We start from the raw sequence: 17,000 nt of genomic DNA, 5'->3' as shown, positions 1-17,000 counted from the left end.
AGTTTATGCATGAGTGTTTCACAGTCAGAGAACTGCATGGGTCCTGAACAAGTACCATCGTGTTTTTCTGGAACAGTGAAAGGATTTGCTGGTTAAAAGATATTCCTAACCCAATGAGCATATTTAATATATTTTTAGATTGATGCCTTTTCCTATTTTAAAAGAGATGAAATAGGAAAAAGAGTGAAGTCTCATTTCTTATCCTTGTCTCCAGGGAGATAAGCTCATATTACTCCTACACAAACTCCACTACAATCATTTTGATTTGTTGGCAGTTCTTTCAGAACTCCTTTGAAAGACAATAAATAAAATGGGAATCTCTATCACCCCATTTACACAAAAGTCAGGCCACTGTGTATTATAGGGTCCTTGATGTCAACCTCCTCACATAGTGTAATCCCAGTATCTTTAGGTATTGGGACACAAACATGTCCTGATTTATGTTGATGGCTTAAATATATTTGATTTCATGGATGTTTAGTTGTTTAGTTAGTTCCTGATTAGTGGGTACTAAAGTCATTTTTTAATTTAATTTATTATTTTACATGTCAATTCCAGTTCCCTCTCCCTCTCTCCCTCCCTTTTACCCTCTCTGCCCCCTCACATGCACACTGATCACCCTCCCCTTCCATCCCCCCAACCCAATTCCACATGTAGGGCAATGCCATCCAGGTGGGGTCATGTAGATCTGACAGGTCATTTGAAGTAGGGACTAGGACTTCTCTCCTGTCTCTAGGTTCCATGGGGGATGTGTTCGCAAGGTCCTTTTGTGCACCAGGTATACATCCTGGTTCTACTGTCTGAGGTCCCTTAGACTGCTCAGTCCTTCTGGCTGAGACCCATATTCAGGGGGCCCGAGTCAGTCCCATGCTAGATTCCCAGCTAACAGTCTGGGGGCCTGTCAGCTCCTCCATGTTCAGGTCAGCTGTCTCTATGTGTTTTTGCAACCTGGTCTTGTCCTCTCCATCTGCATCTAGGTTCTAGTTCGACTCAGTGTTTAGGTATGGGTGTTTGCTTCAGTTTCCAACAGGTATTAGATGAGGGCTCAACCCCCTCATGAGAGAACTTCTACCATGCTAGCCTTGAACTCACAAAGATCCTCCTGCTTCTACCTCCCAGGTACTGAGATTAAAGGTGTGCATCACCATCAGCACCCTCCCCTAACATTTCTATAGGAACCTCTCTCACATCATAGTTTCAGTGAGTCTCCCTTATATTGAGATATTTAAACAGATCTAATCTAGAGTAAGCAAGACTATGGTTGACATTATTACAGTATTGTGAGTTTGGTCAGCATTTTAAATACTTTGATAACAAATCTCTTGGAACCTTTTATGGTGTTGGAGACTGAACCTGGGACCTGTTACACACTAGCCAAGCACGTGCTACTGTGCTATACCTCTGGCCTTCTACATTTTTATTTTTTTGTTTTTCTTGTTGTAAATTTTTTTTTGTTTTTTGTTTTGTTTTGTTGTTTGTTTGTTTTTCTCAAAGCATATACTTTGTAAGTATTTTCTCCCACTCTGAAGTGTCATTTTAATTTTTTTAGGATTTCTTTCAAGGAAGTATTTTACATCATTTATAAAAGCAGAAAATATCTTATTTGCCTCTTTCTTGCAGCACTATTCAAGGAGGAGATAAGGTGTAAAAAGCCTCAGTGACTGTCCAAGGGTGAATGAGTACATAACCCAGCACATACCAACATTGTGACACTACCTATCTCTTCAGAAGAAGAGCTTGTGGTTTATGACTATATGGGTGACCTGGAGGACAGAATATTACTAGAATAATCCAGCTGCAACAGAACATTTACATGTGAACTGAAAGGAAGACAAGCACCCAAAGTAGACGATGGTGGTTGACAGACGTAGGAGGAAGGAGAAAGAACTGAGCTAGAGAGAACGAGGCTTCAGTGAGCAGGGATAAATAAGTCTTCAACCTCTGTTGCCAGGAGGTGACTACAGCTAATGATAATCAAACTGCACCTTTCAAAATTGGTAAAAGAATACATTTTGTCTTCTAATTACACAAGCTTACCTGAAGTTTTAGACATACTACTTGTTTGATGTAAATATTTTATTTTATGTACACATTATTAAAGTATCACACTATATCTCATACAATTAATGGAATTAATTAATTTTTAACTAAAAACTGGACAGATTTTTTTCATTATGCCAACTATATAGCAGTCTACTCTCACTGAGGATAGGTCATAAAATTGTACAGAATGATTATGTTTATTTGGTGAAATAACTTAAAAGGGACAAATAAGACACCTTAACATCCTGGCTGTAGTTTCCCCTCACTCCTCTCACATCAATCCTTCCCTACCCCATTTCCTGTATTTCCATCCCCCAATCCACATCTTTGTTCCTGTTCAGGAAAGGACAGGTCTCCTATGAGTAGCAACAAATCATGGAACATCAACATCAAGCAAGACTAAGCTCCTCCCCATGTGTCAAGCCTGGGCAAGGAGACCCAGTGTGAAGAATAGGGTCCCAAATGCCACTAAAAGAATCAAGGACAGCTCCATTGCCACTGATAATAGTTCCACAAGAAGACCAAGCTACCTAACTGTAACATATATGCAGTCCTATGAAGGCTCCATGATTGTCAGTTTAATCTCTGAAAGTCCCTATGAGCCCAATTTAATTGATTCTGTAGGTTTATTGTGGTATCTACACTTTTCTTTCATTTCTTAACCCTCACATGAGTTTTTATGTAAAAGACATAAAAGAAAAGATTTTTTTTATATATTTTCAGTCTTTCATAAGCTGAAATGAGCATTGACTGCAATTCTAATCCCACTTATTTTAAGATAGTTTCACTGTTGTTGACTTTCAGGTGTTTCATTTCTTTCATCCATAAACAGAAGTGAGACTTGATCTGATGTGAGATAGAGAAATGAATGACAATTTGGACTACCTTGTCCCAGATACATAACAAGATCCAAGGGTAGGAAATATGGTAATAAACTTAACAGAATCCATCATGAAAGAGAACAGCCAGGGACTAGGACTAAGAGACAACATGCAGTCCTTAGTCAATGAGCAGGAGAATAACAATGCAGGTGCTGTTGAGTTTGAATGTGTGCCCAGCTCTGATGATCATTTATCAGTGTGTGCCTTACTATCTCCCTGATGCTATGGAGGAATGATGAAATCACAAACCCACCGGTCTGACATCTCCATACAGAAGGCTCTGTGTGTCTACAAAGTCCACTGATTTCCATTCAGAAGAACGTAATGCTTATTCTCATTGACAACAATAAATTCTGACACAAGACTATTTCTAAAAGCTTTTATTATTAGAAAATTTATAGCACGTTGAACAGAATGAAACAATGGGCCACAGAGCTCTCATAAGAAAATAATTATAGTAGCAAGAGCTGCCTAGACTACATCACCTTTCTTTATAATACAGTTGCGTACTGTACTGACCTGTTTGTGTGTCAACTTGTCACAAGCTAGACTCATCAGAGAAAGGAGCCTTGGTTGAGGAAATGCCTCCATGAGATTCAACTGAAAGGCTTTTTTCTCATTTAGAGATCAATGGGAGAGAGCACAGCCCACTGTGGGTGGTGCCTTCAGAAGGCTGGTGGTCTTAGATTCTATAAGAAAGCAGGCTGAGCAAACCATGGGTAGTAAATAGCATTCCTCCATGGTCTCTGCATCAGCTTCTGCCCTGTTTGAGTTCCTGTCCTGAATTCCTTCAATTATGAACATTAGTGCTGAAATGTAAGCCAAATAAACCCTTTCCTCCCAGCTTGTTTTTACTCAGGTGTTTTACCTCAGTAGTAGAAATCCCAACTAAGACAGGTACAAAATCAGAGATATTTTTTAGCTAACAACAGACTATTATTTAGTTAGTATCCAATGATATTTTCTAAAGGAATCAATTTATTGATGAATGAATCATTCTTTAACCCAACTCATTTAACTTCCCACAAACTGAGTGTTCCTTTGAGAAAAGATGAATATTATATTTGGTAACTATCATATTAGGAATTCTTGTTAAGCAAAACAGAGAATCATGTTAATGGAAACTCCTAAAGGGAGTAAGGAGCTAGGAAACTGCTGAGTGCTCTTTGCTGAGAAAGTTAAAAGGTTCAGGCCTGTGTTCTCTGTGATATTATGATGCTTGGACATGCTTGAGACTGAACCTGAAGACATGGTACATGTGTGAGCTGAAAGTATTGAAAGCATGCCTTTTCATAGAAAGTCCAAATTTAAATCAGTGGGATTTAATCTGTTTTGGTGGTACATGTCATGTCACAAAAATCTCTGCAGTATTCGATTTTGCAGCACATATGCTAGAATTGAAACAGAGATTAGCATGACCCCTGTAAAAGGGTGACATGCAAATTTGTGAAGTGTACTAGTTCCATATATTTTGGCTACCAGAAGTCCAACCTCCAAGTATGTTGGATAACCCCTGCCACACAGGTCATAAGACCAGAGAAGAAACAGAAACCAGGGAACAAAACACCCATCTAACAAATAAGACCACAGAAATAGGTACCAAGACCTAAAATCACTCCACACCCATATCTCTAGACGCCAGAAGAACAAAATCAACAGCCAAGATCATGACAGAGGGACCCAGAGAGACACCTGACCTAAGCTTGTAGGAGCTCTTGGACTCTTGACCAACAGCTAGTGAGCCAGTATGTGACAGCCTAGGTCCACTGCATATATGTGACAGTTGTGTAGCTTGGTTGTTTGTGAGGCTCCTAGCACTGGTGTCAGGATCTCTCCCTTGAGCTTGAGCTAGCTTTTGGGACCTATTCCTCATGCTGGGTAGCCTCACCCAACCTTGATGTAAGGAAAAGGAGTTTGGTTCTGCATCAATTTGATGGGCTATAATTTGTTGACTCCTATGAGAGGCTTGTCCCTGGATAGGGCAGGAGTAGATGGGAGTTAGGGGGAAGGAATGGGAAGAGATGAAGGAAGGAGGGGAGACTGTGTTCAGTATATAAAGTAGATGAAGAAATAATTAAAAGAAGAACACAATAAACAACAACACATTACACACAGAAAAAAATTGAAGACTGCAAGAAAAAAAAATAGTTAAAATTACACCTGACTTTTCAATATAGACTCTAGGCTTTTTGTTCTGTTGTTAAAATTCAGCTTTAGTTCATGTGGTCTGATATGACAGAGGAGATTATTTTAGTTTCCTTGTGTCTATTTAGACTTGCTATGTGACCAAGTATATGGTCAATTTTGGAAGAGGTTCCATGAGTTACTGAGAAGAAAATATATTCTTTTGTGTTTGGATGAAATGTTCCGTAGATATCTTTTAGGGTATTTTGGTTTGTAACGTCATTAATCTCCAGTATTTCTCTGTTTAGTTTTGGTCTGGATGACCTATCAGTTGGTGAGAGTAGGGTAATGAAGTCTCCCATTATCAATGTTTGAGGGTCAAGAGGGGTAAAGGACACTGTTCAGTTGGAACCTTTGCTCACCATGACACAAGCTGTGAAGCCCAATCTGCCATTCTCTCAGCCCTGCTGCACTGAAAAATCTCTGATTAAAGCAATAATGCCAATAGCCCAGTTCTGGCAGCCATAAAACCCACCTTTCTGACATGACTGTCTGACACAAATGCCCACCCAGGGGCTTAGCTTTTGACTATACTTGGGAACAGTCTCAGCTCCTGCCATCACGTAAGGTCTATAAGACCTCTCTGCTTCAGCCCAAGCGCAATACTTCTTTGGCACTGTTCTTTAGGATGTGTGTACCTTCCTGGGAACAACACACCCAATAAACTTGAATTTATCTGCTTTTAATCTGGTCTTATTTGGCCTTTGCATAGGAAGAAACATTTTAGAGTCCAGAATTAATGGAGCAGGGACCATAGGGTTGCATAGAAATTGAAGCAGCAAGAATGGGCCTTGCATGGGCCTACATTAGGCCCTATGAATACATGTTGTGGTTGTTTAACTTGGGATTTTTGTGGGATTCTTCACAGTGTGAGTGGAGGTGTCTCTGTCTCTTTTTGCCTACTCTTCAGACACTATTCCTCCTATTGGATTGTGTTGCCCAGCCCAGAGGTTTTGTGCCTATTATTAGTGAAATTTCTTATGCCATGTTCAGTTGATCTCCCTGGAAGGCCTGCTCCTTTCTTAAGAGAAACATACCAGCAGTGGATCTAGGGGAAGGAGAGGAAGGGGGCACTAGGGGGAGTGGTAGAGGTGGGGTGGGGTGGGGTAGGGAGGCTGTGATTAGGATATATTATATGAGAGAATAAATAAAAAGATAAAAGAGAAATATCTTCCAAATACAAATGTACATAAGCATAGACACCTAACATAAATTTAGTGCATCCTAATTTTCCACATTTCTCTCCCAAATGCCTGAGACCCAGTTTTATTTCTCTATAACCACATGGGAAAGTTTACAATACATTTTCATAAAAGTTATGAGTATCTGATACCAGAGTCACTAAAGTGTCAGCTGAAATGTTATTTTATCAGTAATTTATTTTAAACCACATTGGAAATTTAAATATTTAGAATATGGCTTACTTAAGAACACTATCCATATTAAAGATTAAGCCCATGTTTATATTAAGAGTGATAATTTCTCCTAAGACAAATGCCAATATTAGGAAGTAACGTGAATGAAACTTCTGCTTCTGGGGATTTGGTGGAAGATGAGGTTCAGACAAAGGCAGTCTCAGATGGATCTGACTCTTCCATTTTCAACATAATGAATAAAATATTGTAATGACTATAAAATTTACTGGGTTTGATTATAAAATGGCAATATGGGTAGCAGCATAATTTTAACTGTAATAATATAATTAAATTCAACCCAGTTCTATTTCCATGAAGGAAATTTTACAATTTCTTTTAATAACAGGAATTGCTGAATTCTCTGTGTTTGATGGAACAATCTAGGTTATTAAGAAGACATACCAATTTACACAAAAACAAATCAAAATAATTATAGAATCTTCACATATCCTACTGTTTACCTATACTCTGCCCACAATTATACATAGCAATGAATCTCGTAGGAACTATACCACTCATAGCTATTTATAGAATTTAGAAGACAAATCTGTAACTCTGCAATACTTTCATTCCAACACTTTACTGATATAGCTGCAGTGTTTAAAATCCTCATTATTCTTGTAGAAAAGTAGCTGATAATAGATCTAAATTGCTTCCATAGGAGATAAGACAATGTCATTAACAACTTAAAATATATATGATGTATTTCACATCAATTCTATAATGACAAAAGTCATGCTGTGACACACATGATTTAGAGGCCAAAGACACCAATAATCCAAAGAAACTAGAATCTGGAGGGGAAGTTGACACTTCTGCTTCGTCATCCCATTTGGGACTCCTGCAGACTCAATGGCATCTGCCTAACATCTAGGATAATCTCTGGAAACATAGACATACCTGTAACCAGTGGTTTACCAATTCTCCCAGAATCCTGCCTTTCAGTTAAATTATACATCATTATCCATTGTTCATTTAAAATTTTTTGTTTACTTTATTGTAATTGGATGCTAAGAAACTACAGTAAAGTTTTGATACCAGATATTGTCAAATATATATCCTTTCAGTTATACTTTTAGATTTTAGTGGCTCAATAAAGTTAATAATATACTTTAATGCTTTGTCATAACATGCTGTATACACTCTCAAGATAAATGAGGCTGTTTTGACTGGGTAAATGCTTACTAGACTACTCCAAATTTTGTTATTTCTTTTATGCCAAATCTCATTAGTCCTGTGTTATCTACTTTTAGAACAATGCTCTGGGATTAAGTCAGTATCAAGAGATTTATGTGCTAGGACATACTACTGTAATTTGTCCTTATTCTCTCATGGAAAAACACTTAATTCTTAAAGTTCTCAAAATATTTTTGAACCCAGGACTTTTGTTATTAATTAAGGGTTGAAGATCATTCCACAAAGATGGATATTATCTCTCTCTCAGCCTAGACACACGGGGGGAGGGCCTAGGCCTGCTCCAATTGATATGACAGACTTTGAAGATGCCCCATGGAAGGTCTCACCCTCCCCTGGGGAGAAGAAAGGGGATGGGATAGGGCTTGGAGAGAGACAGGGTAGGAGGGGAGTGTGAGGGAACTGGGATTGACATATATAACAAGCTTGTTTCAAATTTAAATGAAAAAAACATCAAAAAAAGTAGTTGGTAAAGTATACAAATACCATTTTTAAAAAGTATAAACTTTATTGATTGACAACCTCATTCTTAACATATACTGTTTCCACATGTGTGGAGTGACTATTAAAATCAAATTTTCTATTACTTTCTCTGTTGACTTAGGCATCATATTGTTTCATTTTGAGTTTTGTAGAATTATATTTAAACTCAGAGTAGAGACATCCTTTCTTTTTTTAATGGTTCCCTCTACTGTCTAATATAGTATTTTTTCTTCCAAACAAATCTTCAATGTATTTAATGTCATTTATAAATTAATGTACTTTTATTTTTGATCTGAGTTGTTAGAGCCAAAACATAATTTAAAGAGTTTCCATATTTCCAATGACCCACTCTTTCCATGCACAAAGAAGTGTATAACTCTCAAATCACTTAAGTATAGGAAATTAAAATTCAGTAAAGTCATTTCTTCTAAAGTAGGTCACCATATATATTATGTCCTTATTTGATTGAATAGGATATTTATTAGAAAAATTTTTACCTTTCAAACTTTCTATATTTTAATTGGCAAGCTAACAATCTCATTTCATTATAACAGTTTTATGAAGAGATATTATTTTTTACTATTCTTTCCAAGCTCTTCTGTCTTGCTGTTATTATTTGCATTTTTTGTTTCCTTATTGATTTACATTTTTCAAACTCCCAGATATATCAAGTGGATTTGTTTCACATCCCTAACTTCTTTTTCCAGTACTAAAAGTATTTGCATATTTTTCTCTGATGGTACCAAACAAAAACTTTAAAACTTTTCAAAATATTCCTTCAATGTAATCTTATTAAGAGATTTTATGTGATTATTGAATTTATTAAATATCTCTCATGAAAAAAAATAAACATATTTTTTCAGCTCTCATTTGTTAATGTGATAGAACAGGAATTTCTATATATAGACAAATATAACATTTCTCCATTATATTTTTTAGTATAGTGCTTGCTACCATTTGATATACATTTAATGAGGACTTTTAATCATTGACTTCCTATGACAATTAGAGTAGATGTCCTATGAAGTTAAGGTAGTTGTATCTTGTTTTATGTTGCATTACTCCAAGCCTAGCACACAAACATGACTCAGGAACCATGGATTCTGGAGGAGAACTTCCTAGTGACACTTCCATACACAGGTATAATTCTAACTATATTTTAAATACTTACCTTTATACCCAAAGGAAGAATAGATTTCACTTCTCCTCCTAGAAGCTAGTTCCTGCAGCAAGCAGAGGTGTATTATTGAAACCTCAACTGGCCAAAATGTAGAGAACAACTGTTTGTTCATGTAGAGCCAGAAGGTCTGCAGGTTAGTATGTTTTATAGGAAAACATCATATATATACACATACATATATATATTCAAATCTACATGACTTTGTGACTGATTGGCTATGCAGTGCTTATGGATGCCTTTCAGATTTCCTGTACTACAATATATTATGACAGAGAAAAGTGGGAATAAAAAATTCCTTAAATATTAAACCATCCATATATATATATGTATATATGTATATGTATGTATATATGTATATATTACAGTTAATATACTATTTGTTTGACATATGTATACTATTAATTAAAATCTTAACATCTATCATATCTACTTGTCTGTCACACATAACAGCTGAATTGCAGTATGTTCTCCTAGAGAACCCCTCCATGGTGAACCCTAGTGATACCCTAGTGTTACAAACCAAAGAAAGGAAGACAAAGAGCCTAAAGTATCATGGTTTCAAATGTCAGACTAGATTGTTAAGGAAACAACTTCCCTGGTCCCCATCTACTCAGGAACTGGCTGCAGAATGCAGATGTTTTTCATTGTTTCAGAAATGCTTCTCAATCCAGCTTTTTAAAAAATTGAATTTGAACACTATTTGGTTAACTTTATTAAAGTACATGATTGTTAAAACTATTTGTTTCTAACATGTCTTCATTCTCTTCAAGATTCAACAAAGACTTATTCTTTTATTATTAGCTGTGTAACAAGGCTTCCATTTAGCCTTTCTCTGCTTGTGTTTCTCATCCCCTAACTCCTGTTACTCAAGTGAGAACATCTAATTGGCATTACTGACATCATATAAAGACTTATTAAGGCAATAGTATTTCAGGGCCCATTCTACATCTGTCAAATCAAAAATCTCCATTTCATATGATAGCTCCAAGAGATGATATCCATATTACACCATGAGAAGTAAGAGCATTGAGAGCAGCTTTTGTGACGCCTATTTGCATTTTTCCCTCTGAAATCCAATTTCTCACAACCTGTCAATTGTGTTCATTAATAAATTTCTGGGTATTTATGCAATTATGAATTTTATTTTTATATGACATTTTAATTGATTGTATTTTATGTAAGACATTGTTGATTTTAACTATTTTAATATACTGAGAGCTCATTTATCTCACAGAATTTACTTGCATGCAACTACACAAAGCAATTATTCTGTCTTCACTTCTAACTCTCTCTCTCTCTCTCTCTCTCTCTCTCTCTCTCTCTCTCTGTGTGTGTGTGTGTGTGTGTGTGTGTGTTGTCTTTACTTTCACTTGGAGAGTTACTACAGCAGACTTATTAAGTCTAGCTCTAGATATATAGATGCTCTTGGAGAAATGATTCCTGTCAGAACTTTTATTGTTAACAACAAAGATAATGCTCAATAAAAAGTGCACAGCACAAATTAGTTATATATGGGAACCATAGTTTGTTTGTTTGTTTCTTGTTTGCTTTTGGGTATTTTTTTTTCATCTTCAGTTATCTCTGATGCAGCTTATAGGAAAATAATTGTTCTTTTAACTGAATACCACTCTGTAATTGAAAAAAAATTACAGCTATTTTGTTGACATTCTGAATGCTTCTAAGTAAATACAAATTTTTACTTAAAAATAATCAGTTAATTAAGTGAATTCTCCCTCTCTCTCCCTCCCTCTCTCTCTCTCTTGTTGCAGAATATTCCATTACACTGTGTGAAGATGTGTCATTGTAATTTGTTTAATAAAGAGCTGAATGACCAGTAACTCGGTAGGAGAGGTGAAGCAGGACTTCTGGGGACAGATAAGTCTCAAGGAAGGAAAAGGTGGAGGTGCCAGCTGAAGACAAAGGAAGCAGAACATGGAGTAGGAGAGGTAACCAATGTGAGTCACTTGGAAACATGTTTATGGATATAAATGGGTTAATATAAATTATAAGAGCTAGTCCCTCTGCCTGCCTTTTGCCTGAGGTGAGTCTGGGACCAGCCCAGGCTGAATCACTCCCAAACCCTTTCATTGGAACTCCCTGGGTCAGCTCTGCATCTTAACCCCCATATGCTTTTAGCCTGAGTCATCCCATCCTGGCATGCTGGACCATCCAGAGCCTACCTTCCCCTCATCCTTGGCCTTACTGGGCCCACTGCTTGGGGTGAGTGTTTGGCCAGAGTTGAAGTCCAACAACCCCACCCTCTCCTTGGAACTTCCTGGGTCAGCACTGCACATACTGGACCAGCCCCTCCAAGCACAACCATCTGGAGCCTGTCCTTTCCTGACCCTTGGACACCTTAACTTCTGCTTGAGATCATCCGGAGCCTGTATTCACCATATCATTGGCCCTGCTGTGGCCTCTGCTTGAGAGACCTCCAAGAGAGTTCAGATCATCCACAGTTACTGACAACAAGGTCCTGACCCACCTATACCCACTGGGAGAGGAGGGAAGAGAGAGAGAGACCACACCTGCACCCACTGGAAGAAGCGATGGAAAAACGGCAATACAAGAAAACACCCAACAATAGAAAGACACCATCAGAATCTAGGGACTCTACACCAAAGCGGATGAAGCAGAAGAGAACGACTTAAAAAATAACTTCATGAAAATGATTGGGGCCCCCAAAGATGATATGAGAAAATCCCTTAAAGAATGGAAAAAACTAAAACAAAACAAAACAAACAAACAAAAAGTAACCCAAAAAATTAGAATAAATAGAGGAAAAGACCAAGCAAAAAAATGCAAGAAATGAACGAATCTCTTTAAAAAAGCAAGAGAAGCCAAGAAAACAAACAAAAAACAAACAAAAACAAAACAAAACCCAATCAAATAGATAAAGGAAACAATTCAAACAGTTCAAGACCTGAAAACTGAAACAGAAACAATTAAAAAAAAAAAAAACCCACAAATGAGGGAATGCTGGAAATAAAAAAAACTGAGCAAGTGATCAGGAACTTCAGATGCAAGCATAACCAACAGAATGCAAGAGATCTAAGACAGAATCACAGGCCCTGAAGATAAACTAGAGGAAATAGCTTCATTGACTAAAGAAAATCTTAAATACAACAAGTCCTTAACAAAAAACATCCAGGAAATGTGGGACACCATGAAAAGGACAAACCTAAGCATAATAGGCATAGAAGAAGGTGAAGAAGCCCAGCTCAAAGGTACAGAAAACATATTCAACAAAATCATTGAAGAAAACTTCCCCCAACCTGAGGAAGGACATGCCCATGAAAGTACCAGAAGCATACTGAACACCAAATAGACTGGACCAAAAAAGAAAGTTCCCTTTTCACATAATGCCTTCTCCTGCATCCCTCCACTGCTAGTGGGTATCATAGTTGTACAGCCATTTTGGAGATCAGTATGACAGTTCCTCAGGAAAATGGGAATCAGTCTACCACAGGACCAGGCAATCCCACTCTTAGGCATATACCCAGAAGATGCACATCCATGCAATATTGACATCTGTTCAACTATGTTCATAACAGAAGTATTTGTAATAGCTAGAACCTGGAAACAACCTTCTGTTGATGCCCCGCAACTGAAGAATGGATAAAGAAAATGTGGTACATTAACAGAATGGGGTACTACTCAGCAGAAAAAAACAAAAACAAAACAATGAATCTTGACATTTGCAGGCAAGTGGATGGAACTAAAAGAAACAATCCTGAGTGAAATAACCCAGTCACAAAAAGAGGAACATGGTATGTACTCCCTCATATATGGATTTTAGACATAGACCAAAAGATCACCAGGCTACAATTCACACTGCCAGAGAAGCAGATAAAAGGAGGACCCTAAGAAAGACATACAAGATGCCCCCTGCAGAAGAGGAAAGGGACAAGATCTCCTGAGCAAATTGGAAGTGGAGGAGGGGGACAGTGAGTAGAAAATGAGTTAGGGTAAAGAGAAGGAGAGAAGAGGCTAATATGGGACCAGGAAGATTGAGTCAGCGTGGGGGGGGGGATGGACGAGAGTAAGAAAATAGATACCATAATAGAGGAAGCCACTATAGGTTTGAAGAGAAAACTGGTACTAGTAAAATGTCCAGAGACCTACAGTGATGACCCCAACTAACAATCTGAGCAATAGTGGAGAGGCTACCTTAAATGCCCTTCCCTGATAATGAGATTGATAGCTACCTTTTATGCTATCCTAGAGCCCACATCTAGTAGTTGTTGGAAACAGAAGCAGACACCCATAGCTAAACACTGTATCGAACTTTTGGAATCCAGTTACAGAGAATGAGGAGTGATGAGCAAAGGGGTCAAGACCTGGCTACACAAACCCACAGAGATAGCTGACCTGAACAAGGGGGAGCTAATGGACCCCCCCAGACTGATAGCTGGGAAACCAGCATAGAAATGACCCAAAACCTCTGAATGTGGGCCCCAGTTAGAAGGCCTGGTCAGTCTATAGGTCCTCTGACAGTACAACCAGGATGTAGCCCTAGTGCATGAAAGGACTTCAGGAGCACATTCCACATGGAGGGATACTCCCTTACCCTAGAGATGGGGGGGGGGATTAGACCCTACCCCAAAAGACTTGAGAGATTTTGATGATACCTCCTGGAAGGCCTTACCCTCCTTGGGGAGTGGATGGAGAATGTGATGGGAGGGGGTGTCAGGGAGCATGTGAGGACGGGAGATAGGTGGGAGAGGGAACTAGGATTGATATGTATAATAAGACAAATCATAGTAATAATAAAAACAACAAATTTTTAAAAAAAAATTCCAAGAGCTAGTGGGACAAACCTAAGATATAGGATGAACTTTCATAATCAGTAAGTCTCTGTGGCATTATTTGGGAGCAGGTGGTACTGAGAAAGCCTGCTACTTGCTTACTTGTTGCGTCTACCTTGGGCAGCAAAGAAACATGACCATGACTCTTCTTCAAGCAGTTTATTCAGGAACCTTGTACTCCAGCTTCTGCTTCCCCCAGCCCCAGCAAGCCCTTAAATGTGTGCTCACTGCCCAATCAACTCATGCTACCTGGCGATCCCAGATAGGCCACAGAAGGAGAAAGTGCACCAGATCCATCAAGCACTTCCAAATAAGGCATGTTTATAGCTAAGCTCGGACTACCTGACATCCAGCCAGGTGCCAACTTGGGGCTGTGGCTTCCCACACTTACTCTCTGGACAGAGAGACAGAGAGAGAGAGATCCACCATTCCAGAATTCCCAGACCTTACTGAAGCAATCACTGGGTTTCAGCTCAGTTAGTACCAATGTGCCATAATAATAAGTGCATCTGTTGAATTTCCTATGAGGTATGTCTAAAGCATTCCTGAATTCCTTGGGCCAAAACTTACCTTGTAGTGGTGATTATAGTTTGCTATGTGACAGAAATAAAAAAAAGTATGACTGATGTTTGAAGGTAAATAACAATGTAACACTGTAAAATCTTCAGATAATGCTAAAGAGACAGTCATTTGCATCATTAATTACAGTAGCTATGTTACTCCATGGAGTGACTCAGCCATGGATCCTGATGCAGTTGCATTCCCTCTTCTGTTGCTGTATCCCTGGCTGCCAAATCCACCTGTAGTGGACCCTTATTGCTCAGCTCGGTCAGGAGAAGCTGCTATGTAGTCACCCATTATTATGATACAGCCACTGCACCCTTTATGCAGTGGCCCAGCTAATACTTATAACTGCCCTACCAATTAGGCTTTATTATCTATTCAGTGAAAAATTAAAAGGAATTTGCTGTGTATTCCTTGTCTGACAAGAATGAGTTAATCTTCAGCAGTTCTTCTCAAACTATGTCATGCACTGCATTACCAAAGTCTATCAATATATGACCTCCATAAATCTAATTTATTTCAAAGTTGGTCAAAGAGGTAACATTCTTAGTTGCTTAGCTGTAATGTCCTGCCCTGTCTTTTCTTTTAGAAGGTTATAAAATTGTGTTATACTTGGTCTCCTGCTGCTAATAGTGTATCCATCTGTTCTGCAATAAATCAGGTTTTTAGTGTGCCCTGCTTATAGTCAAACTTGCCACCAGATTTCATAATAAGTAGTGAAACAGAATGAAACAAATATTGAACTACACAGCAATGTTCTGTCATATTTTTTTTTTTTTTTTTTTTTTTTTTTTTTTCCCCCCCCCCCCCCCCCCCCCCCCCCCCCCCCCCCCCCCCCCCCCCCCCCCCCCCCCCGGGGGGGGGGGGGCCCCCGGGCCCGGGGGGGCCCGCCCCGGCCCCCCCCCCCCGGGCCCCCCCCCCCCCCGCCCCCCCGGGGGGGGCCGGCCCCCCCCCCCCCCCCCGGCCCCCCCCCCCCCCCCGGGCCTCTTCCCCCCCCCCCCGGGCCCCCCCCCCCCCCTCCGGGGCCCGTTTTTTGGGGTGCCCCCTTTATGAAGGCTCACAATTCAAAGTCTCTGGAACATAAACAAGTCTCAACAGGGACAGTATCAATGACACACAGATAAGATGTCTCTAAGCCTGGGTACTAAATTGTCCACAGAGCACTGGTACTTGCTGTGAACACTAAGGCTTGTCCCTTTCTAAGCAGTGGCTTCAAATAAAAGCAACAGTAAGCAAAATGGCCTTGAGCTACCAATTTCATGATCTTATCCAAGCTTCACTTTTTTTTTTTTTGGTTAATTTTAACCTTTGATTAACTGTATCAAAATTTTTACTCATTTATTTTTCCCAAGAGCTGCCTTGTTGTTATGGTTGTCATGTTTGTACAGTTGCCAGGTAATTGGAGAATGTTTGCAACGGTGAGCTAGACATATCTGTCACCGTTCTCATGCAGACTAGGAGGGAGATTGGAAGCACCTCCAAGCAGGGAAGTCACTGTAAAACACAGTCCAACTGATCATGGAAGGATGAGGGAGGACTTCCTATGATTTTCCGTGCAGACTCTCAGAAAGGCTTTGTTTAAATGTTCTGATAAAAATGTCTTGGAGTTATTAATATTTTATTTTTGAGTAAGTGGTTTATAATTTCAAATGGGACAGGGCAACGCAACTTGGAATAAGATGAGAAGAAAAGTGCCACGTGGATATGAGTCAACTGTCTTGTGCTGTCCCGTTGAAACAATCATGCCTCATGAGTACAAAATTTTGGTGATCCCAAGAAGGGTGGGAGTTAAGCAGGATGAAAAATCAGTATAGGTTACCTGTTACCAGTATACCAGAATGAGAAGGAACGTGCCAGGTCCAGACAGGGTGTACTTTCTATCTGAACCAAATGTGCTTTAAGGGAAAGAATACAGAGGCATCCAATGGAAGATGGATGGCCAGGGAACATTCTTGTAGGCTTATCAGTCAAGCAACCTCCCTTCTGTAGACAGCCAAGTGCTTTTGCTGAAAATGGCATTGTAAGAAGAAAAGGAGAATGGAGCTCACAGCTGTCTTCCTGTTGGATTTCTCTCTGTCTGCAGGGCAGAGGAAGACTGTGAAGACACTTGTGCATAAGGAAATGAAATATACCCAGCCAAGCCAATGTGCTGCTCTCTGTTCTGATAAGAATGAAATGTATATGTGGAAACACACTACTGATTAAAAACTCTGTAATGTTAGTGATTGTACACACACATCCCTGTCTT

General features: G+C 39.1%; 1 protein-coding gene and 1 pseudogene across 1 annotated transcript in view; one reads left to right on the top strand and one right to left on the bottom strand.

Moving 5' to 3' along the window:
* The window catches only part of Magi2 (membrane associated guanylate kinase, WW and PDZ domain containing 2), a 1,383,694-nt gene that overhangs the window by 1,113,228 nt on the left and 253,466 nt on the right, over positions 1 to 17,000 (bottom strand). The gene's annotated exons all lie outside the window — the stretch shown is intronic.
* LOC127214413 (uncharacterized) lies at positions 4,292 to 4,390 on the top strand (annotated as a pseudogene).

This window comes from Phodopus roborovskii, unplaced genomic scaffold (assembly GCF_943737965.1).
Source record: "Phodopus roborovskii unplaced genomic scaffold, PHOROB, whole genome shotgun sequence".
NCBI lineage: Eukaryota > Metazoa > Chordata > Mammalia > Rodentia > Cricetidae > Phodopus > Phodopus roborovskii.
This window is presented reverse-complemented; position numbering and strand designations above follow the sequence as displayed.